At 38.9% G+C, this 18,681-nt stretch overlaps 1 pseudogene; it reads right to left on the reverse strand.

The window, feature by feature from the left end:
* Positions 1-16,604: 16,604 nt before the first annotated feature.
* Positions 16,605-18,141, reverse strand: LOC145054173 (sufE-like protein 1, chloroplastic/mitochondrial pseudogene; annotated as a pseudogene).
* Positions 18,142-18,681: the final 540 nt, after the last annotated feature.

Below are 18,681 nucleotides of genomic sequence, written 5' to 3' on the forward strand. Positions count from 1 at the left end.
CTTTACCTCTATTCTTGCACAAACGACATAACCAAACATATAGTTGAGACGTTCTATTTCGATAATACTCGATCCATAACCATTTTCGAGAACTTACCATCATTCTATCTTTAAGCTTTATGGCAGAAGAATGCCACCACACGGGAGTAATAGACATGCCCGCGGGACACCAGTAGCCGCACCGACACCAACACGACCAATGGACCCCACTATGATCCAAGCCGCTATGACCGTCGCAGTGGCATCCACCATGACGCAAATCATCAAGAATGGAAACGGAAATGGAACCGGGGGTGGGAGTAGTGCCAACAACTCTGATCTTAGGGAAAGTCAAATGCACCAACGAATGTGCTGCTACAAAGAGTTTATGAACGGCAAACCTAGAACTTTCCATGGCGACGGCGGTGTCGTCACATTGACGAGATGGCTTGAGAAAATCAAATCCGTATTCGAAATTTGTTCATGCCCGGACTAATATAAGGTTAAATACACGTCTTGTACCTTCGTTGACTCGACCTTATCCTGGTGGAATGGCCAAGTTAAAACTCTGACCCTCGATGTGTCCAACTCCATGAGTTGGGAAGACCTGAAAGTCATGTGTAACGAACCAATTTTTAAAGGAAATTTTTTCATTTTTGACAATTCAAATTACATTCCATAAACCACAAAATCCAGTTATGATTGTTTTAGAAACTCATATTAATTACAACATTATTTTAAAACATCAGAGTGTCCCATAAAATATCCGAGAGAGTGCACGCTGCGCCATCAACGCTTGCCCTTTCCCTTGGGCTCAAAAGTACCTGAAACAAAACCACAAACTGTAAGATAATTCTTAGTGAGTTCCCCAGAGCATACCCACACACACACAAACAACATACAACATACCATACTAGCTATAGCAGCTATACATATCACATAAGCCATGCATACAACAGATAGGGATGTTGTGGGCTCGTCCCCAGGGTCTTACTCCAGGATGCCATGGGCTCCCTACATGGTCTTACCCCTAAGTGTCATGGGCTCTCCTATGGTCTTTAATAGGAATGCCATGGGCTCTCCACATGGTCTTACATCCTGTTGCCATGGGCTCTCCACGTGGTCTTTAGTAGGAAAGCCATGGGCTCTCCACATGGTCTTACATCCAGGTGCCATGGGCTCTCCCATGGTCTTCCATACAAGCATACAACTAGCATATAATCCTAGCATGTCACCAAATACCATGTATTTTAATATACTTCAGCTAGAGTATCACATATCATAAATGGGCCAGCCTTGGTGCCTTCGAGCCATTGGTATGGTGAGGAGACTCACCTCTCACGAATGCTGAACTGACAAGCTAGAATTAGATATGTCCCACGTTGTGCTCCAACTCAACTGCCTATAAGCATCATAAGATAGACTTTTCATAATTCCAAAATTACCCTTAAAGTCAACCCTGGTCAACCTTGGTCAAAGTCAAGGTCAACAGTTAAAGTCAATAGTCCATGTTGACCTCAACTCGTCGAGTGCATCTAGCAACTCGTTGAATTCCTACCAAGTCGAGACAACTTGATCAAACCCTAGCCAACTCGCCAGGTTGTTTCATCAGCTCGACGAGTTCACTTAATATTCAGAAGGCGGGGAAACCTATTCTGACTCTTCGAGTTCCTAGAGCAACTCGTTGAGTCCCCCTTCCTTTTTGCTTGTTGTGATGATACACTGAATCTAGGGAATCCAGGGCTTAGATCTAAAACCCTAAGGTGTCTAGAAGGATAAAGTTTCCAACTTTACCTTTTAGAACCGTTCCAAATTCTCCAAGGCCCTTAACAAAGGTTGGAAAGTTCCAAAGCTTTGCTATATGGTCCAAAACTCTAAGGTTTTGAAATCCCTCCTTTCCATAAAGGTCTTTAGTCCTCAAAACGTTCCAAAGATGGAGGATTTATGGACATGCATGTCCAATACATGTCCCTAGGTTAAAATGGTCAAAAAGAGGGAAATATGCCCTAAAACCCTTGCATGCTGTCCTTGATCAACCAAAGGACAGATCTAGCCTATCTTGGGACCATTTCGCTCTGGAGATTCATAAAGTTGCAAACTTTATGAATCTCATGCATGCATTCAACAAGAATGGTAGGAAATGAAGAGTAAACTCAAGGTTTAGCCATATTCTTTGATAAAAATCGAGTCTTGAAGACTTACAGCAGTTTACAAGATGATTAAGCTCAAGGATGGGTGCTTGGTTTGTTGGGTCTTCTCACTATCTCCTTATTCTTAAGTTTCAAAGGTCACTCTAGCTCATAAAATGGAGGAGAATAGGGATTAGGGTTAGCACATATGTTCTTAGGGTTTGGAGGCTGATAGGAGGTCAACCTCAAGGCTCATAGGGAGATTATATAGGCTGTAAACCATAAAATTAGGGTTTTATCACTACAACGCCTACTCGTCGAGTCGGCCTTCCGACTCGTTGAGTAGGGTGTAGATCCCGCGTCCTTGAAATGCCCTCTACTCGACGAGTTGGACTCCCAACTCGCCGAGTCCACAAACCAAAACCCTAGATTTTAAATAAAATAAGTAATACCCGGAGCAGGTGTTACATCATGATGCTGGGAGAGTACTTCCCATGAAGCGAAGTACAGAAACTGGAGCAAGAACTTTGGAACCACACCATGACAGGATCTGATGTAACAACTTACACCGCTAGGTTCAACGACTTGGCAGTTCTGTGCCCTGGGATGGTCACCACGGAAGCCAAAAAGGTGAATGCTACATTTGGGTACTATCCCCCCAGATTCAAATAATAGTCATATTTGCCAACCCAATCACCTACGACAGTGCCAAGTGTTTGGCACAATCTCTTGTCGACCAGGGAGTCCACCAGGGAATCATGGCCCCCACACCTGAACAACCAAAGAGGGGAGATAACAAGTGAAAGTTCGGGAATAAGAAAAAAGCATAACCCGCTCAAGAGCCTAGAAAATGACAACAAGCCACAGCCACCCATGCCGTCACCGTCCCTGCTCCCCCAACACCATCCAAACAATATGTTGGAAATAAGCCAAAATGCAACAAGTGCAACTTTCATCACAATGGAGCCTGCCGAGAGATGCACTGCAACAATTGCAACAAGAAGGGGCATATCACCCATTTATGTAGGGTGCCAGCACAACAAACCACCCAAACCACTAATGTTGGGGTGAGTCAGGCGTGTTACGTATGTGGTCAGACGGAGCATTTCAAGAGGGGGTGCCCGAAGGAAAGGAATGAAAACGTTGGAGGTGTGGGAAGGGTTTTCGCAATAGGGCATGGGGAAGTAATAAAGGACCCCATTATGGTTACCAGTACGTTTCTCCTCAATAACTCATATGCATGCATACTTTTCAATAGTAGTGCGGAGAGGAGTTCCGTGAGCCACACGTTTAAACACATACTCAAACAAAAACTTCAATCACTCAATGAAATATTCATAGTAGAAATGGCGAATGGAAAACCGAAAGCACTAAAAATATCTACATAGGATGCACCCTAACCATAAACAATCACTCCTTCCAAATCGACCTAATGCCTGTTACAATAGGAAGTTTTGATGTTGTGACATCCCCATTTTCACGGCCAGAAAAGACCGATTTTGTTTATGCTTTATAAAAATCAGAGTACCTCTTTTAAGAAAAATGTTGCGGAATTTGTTCCCAATAAAACATGATAAATACGTTATCAAAGCATTTCTGAAGAAAAGTATTTTTATTCATTTTAAAACATTTGGGATGTCATCGTCAATATAGAAACATAAGCATAAACAGAACTTACATTCATTATCACTAGTGATTTATATCTCCTTAATCTCTTAGTGTAATGTGACTTCATATCCACACCTGTGATATACATAAACCGAGTGGGTCAAGTTGGGAAACCTGGTGAGTACATAGGGTTTTCAACCCACAATAATATAATCATTATGTTTAATCATCAAACAATCAATCAACCCAATTACCCATCCCCATTATCATATTTACTCTTAAGGATCTGCCCTAAGAATCAGCTATTCCTCGCTCATTCATTCCTAAGGATTATCCTAAGGAATAGGCCCGAAATCCATCGTTGCTAATGACACATCTTTCAAGCATAGCTGCTGATATTATCACTTAGGCGCAACTGCCAAAATTGTGACATTCTTTATATGGGGCATCTGGCGGTATAGTCCTTTAGGCGCATCTGCTGGGGTTACGAGGTTCTCTATTAGGCGCTTCTGCCGGTAGAGTCCTTTAGGCGCATCTGCCAGGGTTTTATTGATAGTATCGTTTTAGAGAATCCACTCGCGATACAGGTCAATGGGTTTTTAGAGTACACCGGTGAACACATCGTTCACAACACCTACAGGTTGCGAGACTGCTAGTGTTCCTCTGGACTGTCTAGAATAGTCTGTGGTTGTCATCTATACTTTGCTAGATGACAGGGGCCAGCATTTGGGAAAAAGGCTTCTCACATCGTCCACCTCTCACCCTTACCTCATGGTCTATATTACCTCTCAACTTATCATCCAACTCATATTTCATCTACCCAAGTTTTACCCAACATATTATGTAGATATAAATACATATACGGTTTAAGTCATATAAAACTTATATAAAATCGTTCATCCAGCATAGATAACAAGTATACAGATAATATTCACACATAACATGTAGTCTATATAAAATACTTCATATCTATGTGTAAGATGAAAATAACTATGCACTCACAGCACATAATTTATATTAAATGCTTCATATCTATGTGTAAGATGAAAGGGACCATGCACTCACTTGTTAAGGTGGTGATTCCGAACTGAGACAACGCTTTGCTTCTATCAATATATTTTCGTTCGAAGAAAAGCTAGTATCATTACCACTAGAGTTTAGTCTAATATTCACCGAGACTAATTAATAGTCTAGCTATTATTATTATTATTATATAAGCGTTAAACAATACTCTTCACCCACTATGTACAGACAGGGGCCAGACATAAAACACTAGAGGGCAGGACCATTTTGGCATATAGCACTTCTGAAATCCAACAACCCTATGCGGCCCTTTTAAGTCAGATTCCCCATACCGCGAGTGGTTAAAAAAATACTATAACGACACTTATATAACTCATAATAATATCCCAAATATTTATTATAAGTTCCTAATAATAATACTATATTTAAATAAAAGCTATATTAAAAATTAGCTAGGCGTATCTTACATACGAGGGGGTTTGGCTAGAATCCCTGCTCTGCAGGGGAAAAACTTCCGAGCCGAAAGCTCTTCTTCTCGGAGCCGTCGAGCGCTCCAGGGCTTTCTTCTAGTGCTAGGGGAGTTTTTTTTGGAAGGTTTAGAGAGTGTGTAGAGAGAAGAATGAATGGGAAAGGTGTGAAGAAAATGAGGGTGGGAGAGGTTCTATTTATAGGGTGAAATATGGCTAAACTTGGAGCCACATGTCACCATTTGGTGGCAAGACTTAGGGAGAAAGCACTGGCCAAGATTGTGCCACGTCACCCATTTTCGCACAACACACTTCCGACTTCTAAAATCCATAACTTTCGCATACGAGCTCCATTTTTGACTTTCTTTATATCCACACGTAGGGAAAAATAAGATCTACAACTTTCATTTTGACTTTGTTGGCTAATTCTCGACCGATCTTAAATTTAACAGTAGGAGAAGATTATATTGTTAAATGACCGCGAAAAATTCGTAACTCTTTCATATGGACTCCATTTTTGTCTTTCTTTTTATCGTTGAATTCCTATTAATGAGATCTTCAAATCTCATTTAGGTCGCATAGGCCAAAAACAGCTCGATCTAAAATTCGAGTTTCGGGTCGTGCACTATTGTGTCAAATCTTAGAAAATTCATAGCTTCCTCATACGAAGTCAGATTTGGGCGTTCTTTTTATTCACGATCTCGGTTTAACGTATACTAAAACTTTTGTTTAGATTACTAAGGCCAAAAAGTCCTCTATCGTAAATTCACTATTTACGTCTCCCGGTGTCGTGCCGGTTTTGCCGTAAAACTTCGACGGGTCATAACTTCTTAGTTATAACTCGGATTTCGGCATTCATTATATGTACGGAACTTGAGACATATTCTACAACTTGGTTAAGATTATTTATTCTAAATAATCTTTTGTCGAAAAGTCGTTTTCGACCCCTATTATCTCTAAATTGACTAGCCCGGATCTACGGGCGTTACAAATGTGATTATTGGCATAGATTGGTTGAGCTCTCACCATGCTGATATCACGTGATTTGAAAAAGTCGTCGGACTTAACTTACCGAATAACGAAACCCTTGTCATCTATGGTGACAAACCCGTTACAAACTTCCGAATCGTCTCTTACATCAAGGCTCAAAAGTACCTACGCAAGAAGTACCACACATTCCTGGACTATGTTGTTGATGAGAAGCAAGAAATGAGGGACATCAAGGATATTCCATAGGCCTGTAACTTTCTTTATGTATTCCCAGAATACCTTCCAGGAGTACCACCTATGCGACAAGTTGAATTCAAAATCGACTTGATTCATGGAGCCACCCCCATAGCCAAATCACCATATCGATTGGACCCGAACGAAATGTAGGAATTGTCCAGTCAGCTGAACGAACTACTAAGTAAAGGTTTCATCAGGCCAAGCTTATCACCTCGGGGAACACCAGTCTTGTTCGTAAAGAAGAAAGACAGATCATTCCATATGTGCATTGACCATCAGGAGTTGAACTAACTCACCATCAAGATTCAGTATCCCCTACCCCGAATTGATGACCTGTTCGACCAACTTCAGGGATCGAGCTACTTCTCAAAAATCGAACTGAGGTCAGGGTACCATCATCTTAGAATCCAGGAAGAAGATATCCCTAAGACGGCGTTTAGGAATCGTTACGGCCATTACAAGTTCGTTGTAGTGCCCTTCAGATTGACTAATGCACTCATGGTGTTCATGGATCTAATGAACCATGTATGCCAACCTTACTTAGATAAATTTGTGATGGTGTTTATCGATGACATCCTAATCTATTCGTGAAGTAAAGAAGAGCACATCCAACACCTACGATAGGTCTTGGAGACACCAATGGAGGAGAAGTTATATGCAAAGTTTTCAAAGTGTGAATTCTGGATTCGAAAGGTGGACTTCTTGGATATGTGGTCAACGAAGAAGGGTTACATGTGGATCCCTCCAAAGTCAAGGTAATTGAAAACTGGGCAGCACCTAGGACACCGACATAAATCCCCCAGTTTTTGGGTCTTATTGGCTACTACCGAAGGTTCATAGATAATTTTTCCAAAATCGCAATGCCACTTACTAGCCTACCCCAGAAAGGAGTGACCTTCAGCTGGGAGGATAAACAAGAAAATGCCTTCCAAACACTAAAACAAGCTTTATGCAGCGCTCCAATCTTGTTTCTTCCAGAAGGGACGAAAGACTTTGTGGTCTACTGTGATGTGTCCAAACAGGGTCTAGGTTGTGTGCTCATGCAACGGCGAAAGGTCATTGCCTATGCCTCGAGACAAATCAAGACTCACGAGGTCAACTACACCACACACGACCTGGAATTAGGAGCAGTAGTATTTGCCCTAAAAATCTGGAGACATTACATTTATGGAACAAAGTACACAATCTTCACCGACCATAAGAGTCTCCAACACTTTCTCAATCAAAAAAGAAATCAATATGAGACAAAGACGATGGATAGAACTGCTAAATAATTATGAATGCGAAATTTGATATCATCATGGTAAGGCCAACACAGTAGCGGATGCTGTAAGTGGAAAGGAGTACTCGGGTCGCCGAGTAAAATCATTAACAATGACTATTCATTCACATCTGGCCACCCAGATCAATGAGGCGTAAATTGAAGCCTTGAAACCCGAGAATTTCACAAGTGAAGCCTTGCGGGGATTGGATAAAAACCTTGAGTTCAAGGATGACGGTGCTCGTTACCTCATGGACCGAATCTAGACACTGAGATTCGGCGGGTACAGAGACAACCAATCACCAACAAACCGACGGGCAAAGCGAGAGAACTATTCAAACGTTGGAAGATATGTTAAGAGCTTGTGTGATAGACTTCGGTAAATCTTAGGATACCCATTTACCACTCATCGAGTTCTCATATAACAACAGTTATCACTCGAGCATTAAGGTTGCTCCATTTGAAGCCCTCTATGGACGCAAGTGCACATCACCTATGTGTTGGGCCGAGGTAGGCGACACGCAGCTAGCAAGAAGACAAGTGCCTAATCGCACACTCATAGGCCCTAAGATCATACGGGAAATGACAGAGAAGATCGTTCAAATCTGTGAACAACTAAGGGCGTGTTGAGACCGAAAAAAGAGTTGTGCGGATAAAAGACGCGAACCCTTGGAATTCTAGGCTAGTGATCGCGTGTTGTTGAAGGTCTCACCCTAGAAGGGAATGATACATTTTGGAAAACATGGAAAACTAAATCCAAGGTACATAGGACCATTCGAGATCCTTCCCAGGATCGGCCCAGTAGCTTAAAAACTTCGACTACCACAAGAACTCAGCAACATGCATCCTACTTTTCATGTGTCTAACTTAAAGACGTGCCTATCTGATGAGACCCTCGTCATTCCACTTTACAAGATCGAGGTAAACGAGAGTCTCCACTTCGTCGAGGAACCTGTGGAAATCATGGACAGGGAAGTCAAGAGAACAAAACAAAGTCGCATACCAATAGTAAAGGTCCGTTGAAACGCTAAACGAGGACCTAAATTTACTTGGGAACGCGACGACCAAATGAAAAAGAAATACCCACATATTTTCCCCAACTCTTGAGGACCTATTCGGAATGCTAATTTCGGGACGAAATTCCTTCTAACGGGGGCATGATGTGACAACCGTCAATTTTGGTCAAACAAAGTCAACAAAAGTCAACCAGGTCAACTCAATTTGTATTAAAGTTTTAAGTGAATTGTGATACTCTCTAATGTGTCTAATGTACTACTGACAAGTTATAATACAAAGTACCTCTCTGGTTGCCAATTATCGAATATAAAATCTAAATAAAGTTAGTATCGTAACAACTTGGTAATTCAATTTTATATTATTTTAGTACAAATAATAATAAATGTAGTAGAGTTCATAAATCTTATACTACATGGCAAATTCATAACAAAGGCTTCAAACACAAATTTTTGGTGAATTCGTCACCAAATGCGACAAATTCTATACCCGGCTAAACACCTAAATTTTAACGAAACGAACTTGGGAATTCAACCTAACTTCATGTAACGTATTATTATGGTTAATAATAATGGTTTTTATAATAATTTGAATTTTTTTAATTCAAATTAAATATTTACACATCCTTTATACCATATTTTTTTTATAAAAACACCACAATTTTTGTAAAAGATGCCAAGTGTTATAAAAGTTTGACTTTTTTTTATAAAAATCACTAGTTATAATGTTGTTCCCCACCATAAATAAGCAACTTTTATGCAAATACGCTAACCTTAGGGTAATACACAATTAGTCTAATCCTTGGCCCCCCATACCCCCTACCCACCCCACCACCTGTAACACCCGGTTCCTGGTACGTATTTAAATTTAAGTAATTTCATGTTTTGCAATGAGAATCGGCGAGTTGGAGGCCTAACTTGTCGAGTAGACTGGATATTGAACATGCGTTTTAAGTAATCTACTCGACGAGTCGGGAGCCCGACTCGACGAGTAGGTTAGTCTGGATGAAACCCTAATTTTAAGGGTTTGCACCCTATTTAAGCACCTTAAGTGGTTCCCTTTACAACCTCCAACACCCTTAGACCATTCCCACGAAACCCTAACCGTGTTTGAATGATTTTGAGATCTTCGTGCAATTTTGTGCAAGTTAGAAGGTTAACGAGAAGATGAAGGAGCTTAGGATTTCAGAAGGAGAAAGGAGATCCAGAGGTTTTGCATGATTTCCTGTTTATTGGAGGTAAAAAGTCCATACCTTGCTTCTCCTTTCATTATGTAACATCCAAAATTTCAAAACAATTAAAACTTTTCAAAAACCACTCATTTTAATAACGTTGTTACAAAAAGGTTTTCAATACATTATTTAACAGAGTATTTTCCCAGGTTCATATCATAAAACACCAACGCGAGGAACGGTACGATCACGCCTTTGCCTTGTCACAGACTCCTGAGAACCTGAAAACATAAAACCACAACTGTAAGCCCGAAAGCTTAGTGAGATACCCCCAATATACCAACCACATATACGCCCTTCCAGGCCACGACCTTCCGGTCCATACATATTGCCTTCCGGCCCATAACATATTGCCTTCCGGCCCATAGCATAAAACGCATACATAACATAACAAATCATAGAACGACCTTGCATATCGGGTCACACCCCAGATCTAGCAATCATACGCATAACACATAATCATATAACAGTTCACAGTTAGTAATTGATCAACAGATCACATAACGTAGCATTACTCTAATCAAGATACCGGACTAACCCGTCACTAGCATAACATAATCATAGGAATCAGTCAATATACTAATCACACACATACGCCTTTCCAGGCCATGACCTTCCGGTCCACATAGTAATGCCTTCCGGCCTGTAACATATAATGACAACTACCCGGATTTCCATCCGGTAAAAAGGGTCGGCCTTGGTGCCATAAACCCTAGCGATATAGTGAGGATAACTCACCTCGAAACTGCCGACTGAACAGATAGCTCAAGCTGCTCCGATCACTGATACGATCTCCACCTCTGGACAGCCACCAATGCACTGAACTCAAACAGTAATCAACAATTACTAAAATACCCCTGGAACCACTGGTCAACCCTTGGTCAAAGACAAGGTCAAAGTCAACCCCTGACTGACCCTAATCACCGAGTCAACCCTATGACTCGCCGAGTCCCCATACTCAGAACTTCACTCAATCCGCGATCTAACTCGCCGAGTATCCCCCTTGACTCGACGAGTTCCTCCTGGAAGAATCGCGGGGCCACCCCGACTCAACTCGCCGAGTCTGAAGAACAACTCGACGAGTCCCAGTTATTCTTCAAGCTACTCGCCGAGTCTGTTCATCGGACTCGGCGAGTCCATGCCATGCAACCGCTCAAACTGCTTCCTAAGGTCAGAACTGCTCCGACCATTCATAGGTCTGGCCTTCCTAGACTGGTCCATCACGTAAGGTCCTCATTTTGGTGCTCATGATACACCCCAAGACTTATAATTTACATATTGACCTAAGGCATAAGGATTCCAATCCAAAACCTTCATCAATTCCCGAAATGCACAGGCATGGGACATTCTGGACCTCCAAAGGTCCCAATACAGGGTTACAATCGTTTGGGGGACTAGGGTAACATTCAATCTAGCCACAGAAGGGTTCCATAAACCCTAATTCTCTAAACACATCACCATAGCAGAGTATACTCGAACTCTTACCTGGATGATGTACTCTCTGTGTCCACAATCCTCAGAACGTGACTTCCTTGCTGTTCCTTTAGCCAAGCCCTTTCTCTTCCTTGCACAACCACTCCTTCAAAATCACCAATGGCCTTTAACCTTGCTCCAGATGCACACAATCGATTTAGGGTTCCTCTCAGAAGGCTAAAATGAACAATGACGGCCAATAAGTCCCTTTTATACGTCCCAAACCTGAACGGTTAGGGTTTTCGCTAAACAGCGCCGACTCGCCGAGTCCATATTCGGACTCGTCGAGTCCAGTCGCGAACCCGCGACCAGATCTGCGATCCTACTCGGCGAGTCTGAGCTCCAACTCGCCGAGTCCCCTCTTAAAACACCCAAAATCATAATTATAGCAATATCTGGAATTCCGGGCTGTTACACATTAGATATTGTTTCTGGAGTAACTTAGGGTTTTTGGAAGCCATTTTTGGAGCCATTCTTGGATGCAACCACGATTTTGGGATGAGAACTTCAGATCTGGAACCATTGAGGGTTCCCATGGCATAAAGGTGCCAACTTTATGGCCATGGGAGTCCAATGCATCAGATGAACCCCATTTTAAGGCCATTTAGGCCAAATACCCCATGCATGGACGTCAAGTTCGAAGCTTTACGTAGAATATGGACCCTAGGAAGTCAGATCCATTGTTTGGATGCATTAAGACCAACTGAAATCGACTATATAGTTAGGGACAAAGAGGGACTCAACGAGTCGCTTATGCAACTCGGCGAGTCGGGTCAAAGTTTCCCCCAAACCCCTTCTGAGAATAGACAATATGTTGAGTTGAAAGGAGACTCGGTATGTTGGGCTCGTTTTGGACTTGGAGATCAACGAACTCGACGGGTTCAAGATCGAATTTGGTGAGTTCAAGGCGATGTACCAACCGCATGAAGATGAACTCGACAAGTTCAATAAGAAATCGACAGTTCATAGACTAGACACCTTCATTCGGATGAAGATGAACTCGACGAGTTCAAGGATGAACTCAACGAGTCAGTTAAAGAACGTCCCGATGTTTTGTTGAAGGAGAACTCTTCGAGCTTTTGCTAGACTCGGCGAGTAGGGTCGGGGTTTCAACATTTTGTGGAAATGGGGACTCGACGAGTTGGTGGACCAACTCGGCGAGTTGAGTCAACCAGATGTTGACTTTGACCAGGGTTTTGACTTGGACTTGAGTTGACTATTGCAAGGGTTAGTATGAGATAGTAATTATGAAAGGTTGTTGTGTTGGAATTGAGGAGTTGAGCAGAGTTGATTTCCGTACCGAGGACAATGCAGACACTACGCGACACTGAGGTGAGTTACCTTCCAGTAGAAGTGGGTCTAAGGCACCAAGGTCGGCCCACTAATAGTTGATTATGGTTGAGATGATTGTCTTTGTGATAATTTTTTGGTTTGCTACTACCTGATATGTTTATGTGCTAGCATGATATGTTATATGTGATAGTGGTGGTATAAGGGGAATAGTCCCCAAGTTCGGTTGTTAAGACCGAAGAGTAGGTCGGGCACCCCTGATATGCCTGACAATATGATTATGTTATGATATGTGTGATAGTAGTATTAGGGGGTGAAATAGTCCCCAGAGCCGGTTGGGAGAAACCATAGGGTAGGTCAGCACCCCAGAACTGCTTGACATGGGTAGGTCAGCACCCCAGAACAACTTGACATGGGTAGGTCAGTACCCCAGAACTGCTTGACATTGGTAGGTCGGCGCCCCAGAATGGCCGGACAGGGTAGGTCGGGCACCCCAAAATAGCCCGACAGTATTTATGTTATGTGTTATGTGGTATGTGGTAAGGTGGGGGAACTCACTAAGCTTCGTGCTTACAGTTTTCAGCTTTGTTTCAGGTACCTTTTCGTCGAAGGGGAAGGAGTCGGCGCGGTAGCAACGCATCACACACACACAAAGGATTCTGCATTTTTAGATTCATGGGATTGTACTATGATTTTATTACTATTCGATGTTATGATTTTGAGACATGCTTATCATGGTTTTATGGTTTGATGTGATATTGATAGTGTTTTTAGCAAACGGTTTTATAAGGTACTTATTTTAAAATGAAATTTTTGGCCTTAAGAATTGGGATGTTACACTACCCCTTCCCCTTCCCCCTTAAGAGTTACACATCCCCCTTTTTCACCACTTCATCTTCTTCAACACTTTTTCTCCATAATCCTCTCAAGAAACTCTTCAATTCTCTCAAGATCTCTCATCTATAAGTCGGTTCTTAAGTTTTTGGTAAGCTTCTTCTCATAAATCTAGAGATTCTACACATAAAAATACTAGTTTTGTTACATTTACACACATTTATATGTGTTATTATCCATAGGGTAATTCGACATTCAAGTGTTCTTCAAGCATCTTCAAGTGTTCTAAGCTTGAAAACATTCATCATCATCTCTTTACCCACTAAGAAATGCACTCAAGGTGAGTTCATACCCTTTCATTTTCGAGTTTTCCAAGTTTTAGGGGGAAAGTACAAGTAAATTTGTATAATAACACAAGTTGTTATGCATGCTTCTCTTTAAGTTGTGTAAAAGTATTATGTGCATGAAAATATGTTATTACTTAGTTACTTGAACATTTATATGTGGTGTGTTTGTTTAGAAAGGCAAAACTATGAAAAATGAGTATAAATATACTATATGTTCTTAAGAAGAAGGTCACAAAAAAAAACTATAAAAACTATGTTTTTTTTATGAACATAATATGAATTTTCTAGCAAAAATGGTTTTAACCAAGATATTACATCATTTTTGTGGGATACAACTCAAAATATGTTTTTTGAGATGTGTTATGAAACTAGTTAAAAATAACAAAGATTTGGTTTTACAAAAAGAATATCTAAAACCCACCATTTTATGCAAAAATAGGGGTTTTCTAGCAAAAATGGTCATGACCAAGTTATAGTATCATTTTTGTGAGATTTGACTTAAAATATGTTATTTTAAACATATAATGTTAGTTTGACTTAATATCCACAAAAAGATAAAAATAAATTTACAAGGCTTACAACCAAAATTTTAGTGGTTATTGTCGTTTAAAATGCCAAAAACTAGAAAAATGGTCTTATCACACTAAATGTTCTTATACTTGTGTTAGATGTAATTTATATGATATAATCTTTCTAAAACATCTAACATGTTAACTTATATATATATATATATATACATATATATATATATATATATATATATATGTGTGTGTGTGTGTGTGTGTGTGTGTGTGTATATATATATATATATACAGAGAGAGAGAGAGAGAGAACAAAACATTTATGATAAACTATAATTAAGATAATTTATGGGTCATTAAACACTAATTTATCATTTTGGGTCGAACAAATAATTAATTTAAATGTATAATTATTTTACACTATGAAATTACTAGGGAAAGGTAATATTTTCACTTACAAAAGGGTTTTCAGTACACTATACGTAAACCTGTTAATACAATTTTTGTAAGACATAGTTTTCACCGTACCTACCAGAGTACACACTAAAGTCCTGAATTATAACCAAAATCCCGGTAAGAGAGCGTGACACTTGTGTATAGATCTATACGGGACTGACAATCTCGCGCATAAGTTGTTAGTTACAGCTAGACCGGCAGGGTAATTACAAGGTTGTGAGGATGAACGTTTACAACGTCACATTCATTTTTGTCATAATGTAATTGGAATTGAAACAACATTTGGATACTATGTAATATTCCTAATTATATTTATGATGGTTGTGTTGGTTGGATCACTATTATTCGTTATGTTATGATAATGTTCATGAAATCATCCACCCCTCAGACGTTTCCGCCATTCTGGTTGGGTGGTGTGACAGAGAATGTAATTACCTGCCGAGAGATTTAAGGAATTCGTAGGATGCAAGAACATTGATGTGATGTCTGTTTATGCTTATATTTTGTATCAGTTATGATATTCCAAGTTTTTAATAATCAATGAAAAATATTTTCTTCGGAAATACTTTTTATGAGACCGAATTATGCATCTATAAATAAACTTTGTTTTAAATAAGCATAAATAAAAAGTTTTAAAATGGCCATGAAAATGAGGATATCTCATATTTGAAGTTCTCAAACAGACATGACATATAGTGAAATACGCTACACGACTCTGAGATAAATATATAATTAAACGAATGGTAAATGCATGTATTATAATATTCTTATTGAAAATGAAGGTAGAGCGATTTACACGTATGATCCAGACGACGTAGTATCTCGATTGAAGAGTTTGTACCCGGAACGACTGAACTTTGAGCACGAGTTGTTGCCTTTTATTATAGTGAAACATGTTTCATTCTTCAAGAAGAAGTCGCGAAACATTTGTACCAACAAAATATGAATGAATATTAGTTTTTTTTTTTTATGTTTTGAAATTTTATGTTTGTTTTTTTTATTCTAGCTTTTTTTTTCAAGCAATTTAGTTCTTTTAAATTAATGTAATGTTTTTCTATTGAATTAAAAACTAGTTAAAAAATTCTATGTTTTTATTGTATTTTTGAATTTAAAAAAAAAATGATGTGGAGTGGTGTTTTAGTAGTAAATATATCATAGGTTTAGTAGTTGGATGTAATGATGATATGACACCCACAATTATAATGGTTTGTGGTAGGTATTTTGGATGAGAAATAATGGGTTCAAGTCTCGTTATAAGACATAGATGATATCAGGAGTTGGTTAAAAAAAACTAGTTATATATATTTATCAATCTTTTATGACATTTTCCCCTTTTACAATATTTTCATTGGCGCATGAAATAAGTTATTTCTGAATGAAAAATGGAGAATTTCGTATATGCCATTACTAAGTTTCAAAATATCGTATTTATCCGGTCTATAATTTAAATATCATATTTACCCTTTCTTATCATATTTGTCCAATTTTATTTTTAAAACATTTTTTAAAATGTTTTAATAAGTTTTTTTATTTTTAAGTTATATTAATTTATCAAATAAAGTTAATCGACCAAATTACTCTTCATTATTAAAACTCATTTCCAATACATTTGATTGAATGAATTCTCGTCAAAGCCTGTTAATCATGCTCTTCCTTTTAAACTCCAATGAAACCACTTTCAAATTAAAAAGTGTCTCCTGAAAACTCCTCATTTCTACCTTTCACCCCTTGCATGTACACCATGCTAATATGATACATCTTTGACTTCGAATTCGTTTGGTTTAAGGTCACTCTTTAGAATCGTTGATATCCTTTGTCTTATACTTCCCAAAACACCATTGTCCATTAAAATTAGGTTTCTCAATTGGTGAATCATCATCGGATTTTGAGTCATCAATATTTGAATTCTCAACAGATTTATTAAACTTTAAATTAGATTCTAGTTTTATTTATTTATTTATTTATGGGGGTTTGATATATGGGTGGACGATTCAATCCATTTCCCAACTTCTAGCCTTTTACTTATAAAGCTAAGGCTTTTTTCCATTACTTTCAAAATATTCAAAACCCATTGTTTCTAGAGGGTTTCAAAATCTATTGCAAACCCAAATGAGCAATGAAATCTGGGGAAATCCTCAAGATTGCACATGGTGACCAAACATACCTTGAACCCATAAAATTGCTAAACCTTTGGTCAGTACGGAATCAGAATAAGCCTAAACAATCATATTTTTATCACTGGAATCAAAATAAGCTTGTAACCAGACCTGAGAAACACAATCTGCGACCTTGTTTTTGTTAGTATTGAATTGGTCTTCAAGGGGTTGAAGATTTTTGCCATAGAATAATAATTGCTCGTATTTGGCTCTTGGATCATCTACAGATTGGAAGAGATTGACGATTTCTTGGAACATTTTAGGGAGTATTTCGATGGGTAGGAGTATGTTCCAGTCTAATGAAGATTGGGAGTCGAATTCAGGGGAGAAAGTCTGGTGGGTATCAACTGGATTGATACTGTTTTGATAGGTAAAACACTTTTTGGTGTGATGAGTCGATCTCCATCCCAGGGTTAGATAATTGGGGCTAATATGAAATTGCCAAAAGTTTTAATATTGAAGGGCAATATGGTCGGTTAGTTTTTTTTGATAAATTAATATGATTAAAAAGTATAAAAAATTGATTATAAAAGTTTAAAAAATAAATTTGGGTAAATATTATATTTTAAAATTTAAGAAGGGTAATTATGATATTTACATTTTAGTTCGGGCAAATACGATATTTTAAAGATTAATAAGGATATATATGAAATTGTCCCAATTAAAAACTAGTTACATATTTATCAATCTTTAATGACATTTTATAAATCGTTTCACAAAATTAATTTTAAAAATGGGTTTAAAAAATAATAATCAGGCGAAGTGTTAGCTGGAGAATATGTGTCCTTGGTTTGACCCTGTTTAATGTGGGAAAGGGAAATTTTTCTTAATAAAATAAAATAAAACCATGATACAGAGGGAGAAGATGGTTGCAGCAGACATAGACAGGTGGCCGGTCACATGGCCGGTTTCTACACTTTGAAGGACACACCCCTTTAAAGCAAAAAGTCAGTGGGTCCAATTACCCTATTCGGTCAATGCCTCCATCATCGTGCTTCCGTTTTCCTCCGCCGACTCAACAACCGAACGCCGTTATGTCTCCCACCCACCATTTTCGCTGACGTTACCGATAATTTCTCTGTCTCATTATCAGCGCACGCTGTCCGACCATCCGATCTTACCCATTATTATCAACACCTACCGGCGTGATTGATAAAACAATGATTTCATGAAAGCCTTCAGATCGGAAAAACGATCGATTAAACCGGTAACTTACGCGTTCTTCGTCGGTGTAGGTTAGCATCCGTCGTAGGCAAACGATATTATAGGTCTGAGGAGAGGTTTCGCTAAAGATTTATCGGTGGCTCATGGTGGAGTTGGAAAGGACTAAATTAAATATAAATAAATAGAGAAATATGTTGGTACCACTCACGACAGTCACAACTCACAAATAATGGATTCTACTGGGACACGATCATGTTGGTTTGGTTGTACTCCATCGTACATTCCCAGGCAATACATTAACTGGTATTCTAATTAAATTATTAAATTAATAAATAATAATGCTCATCGTACATTAATTTTAAAATCAACTAAGAAAAGAAAATTTCATATAAAATTTATTTTAAATTTATACAATTACAATATAATTATAAAAAACATTGTAATTGACTTTAAGGTCGTTTGGTACAGAGAAATAGAATTACAACAGAGAATGAAATTGCA

The sequence above is a fragment of the Lactuca serriola genome, chromosome 1, assembly GCF_051521515.1.
Source record: "Lactuca serriola cultivar US96UC23 chromosome 1, Lser_US96UC23_V15, whole genome shotgun sequence".
Lineage (NCBI taxonomy): Eukaryota > Viridiplantae > Streptophyta > Magnoliopsida > Asterales > Asteraceae > Lactuca > Lactuca serriola.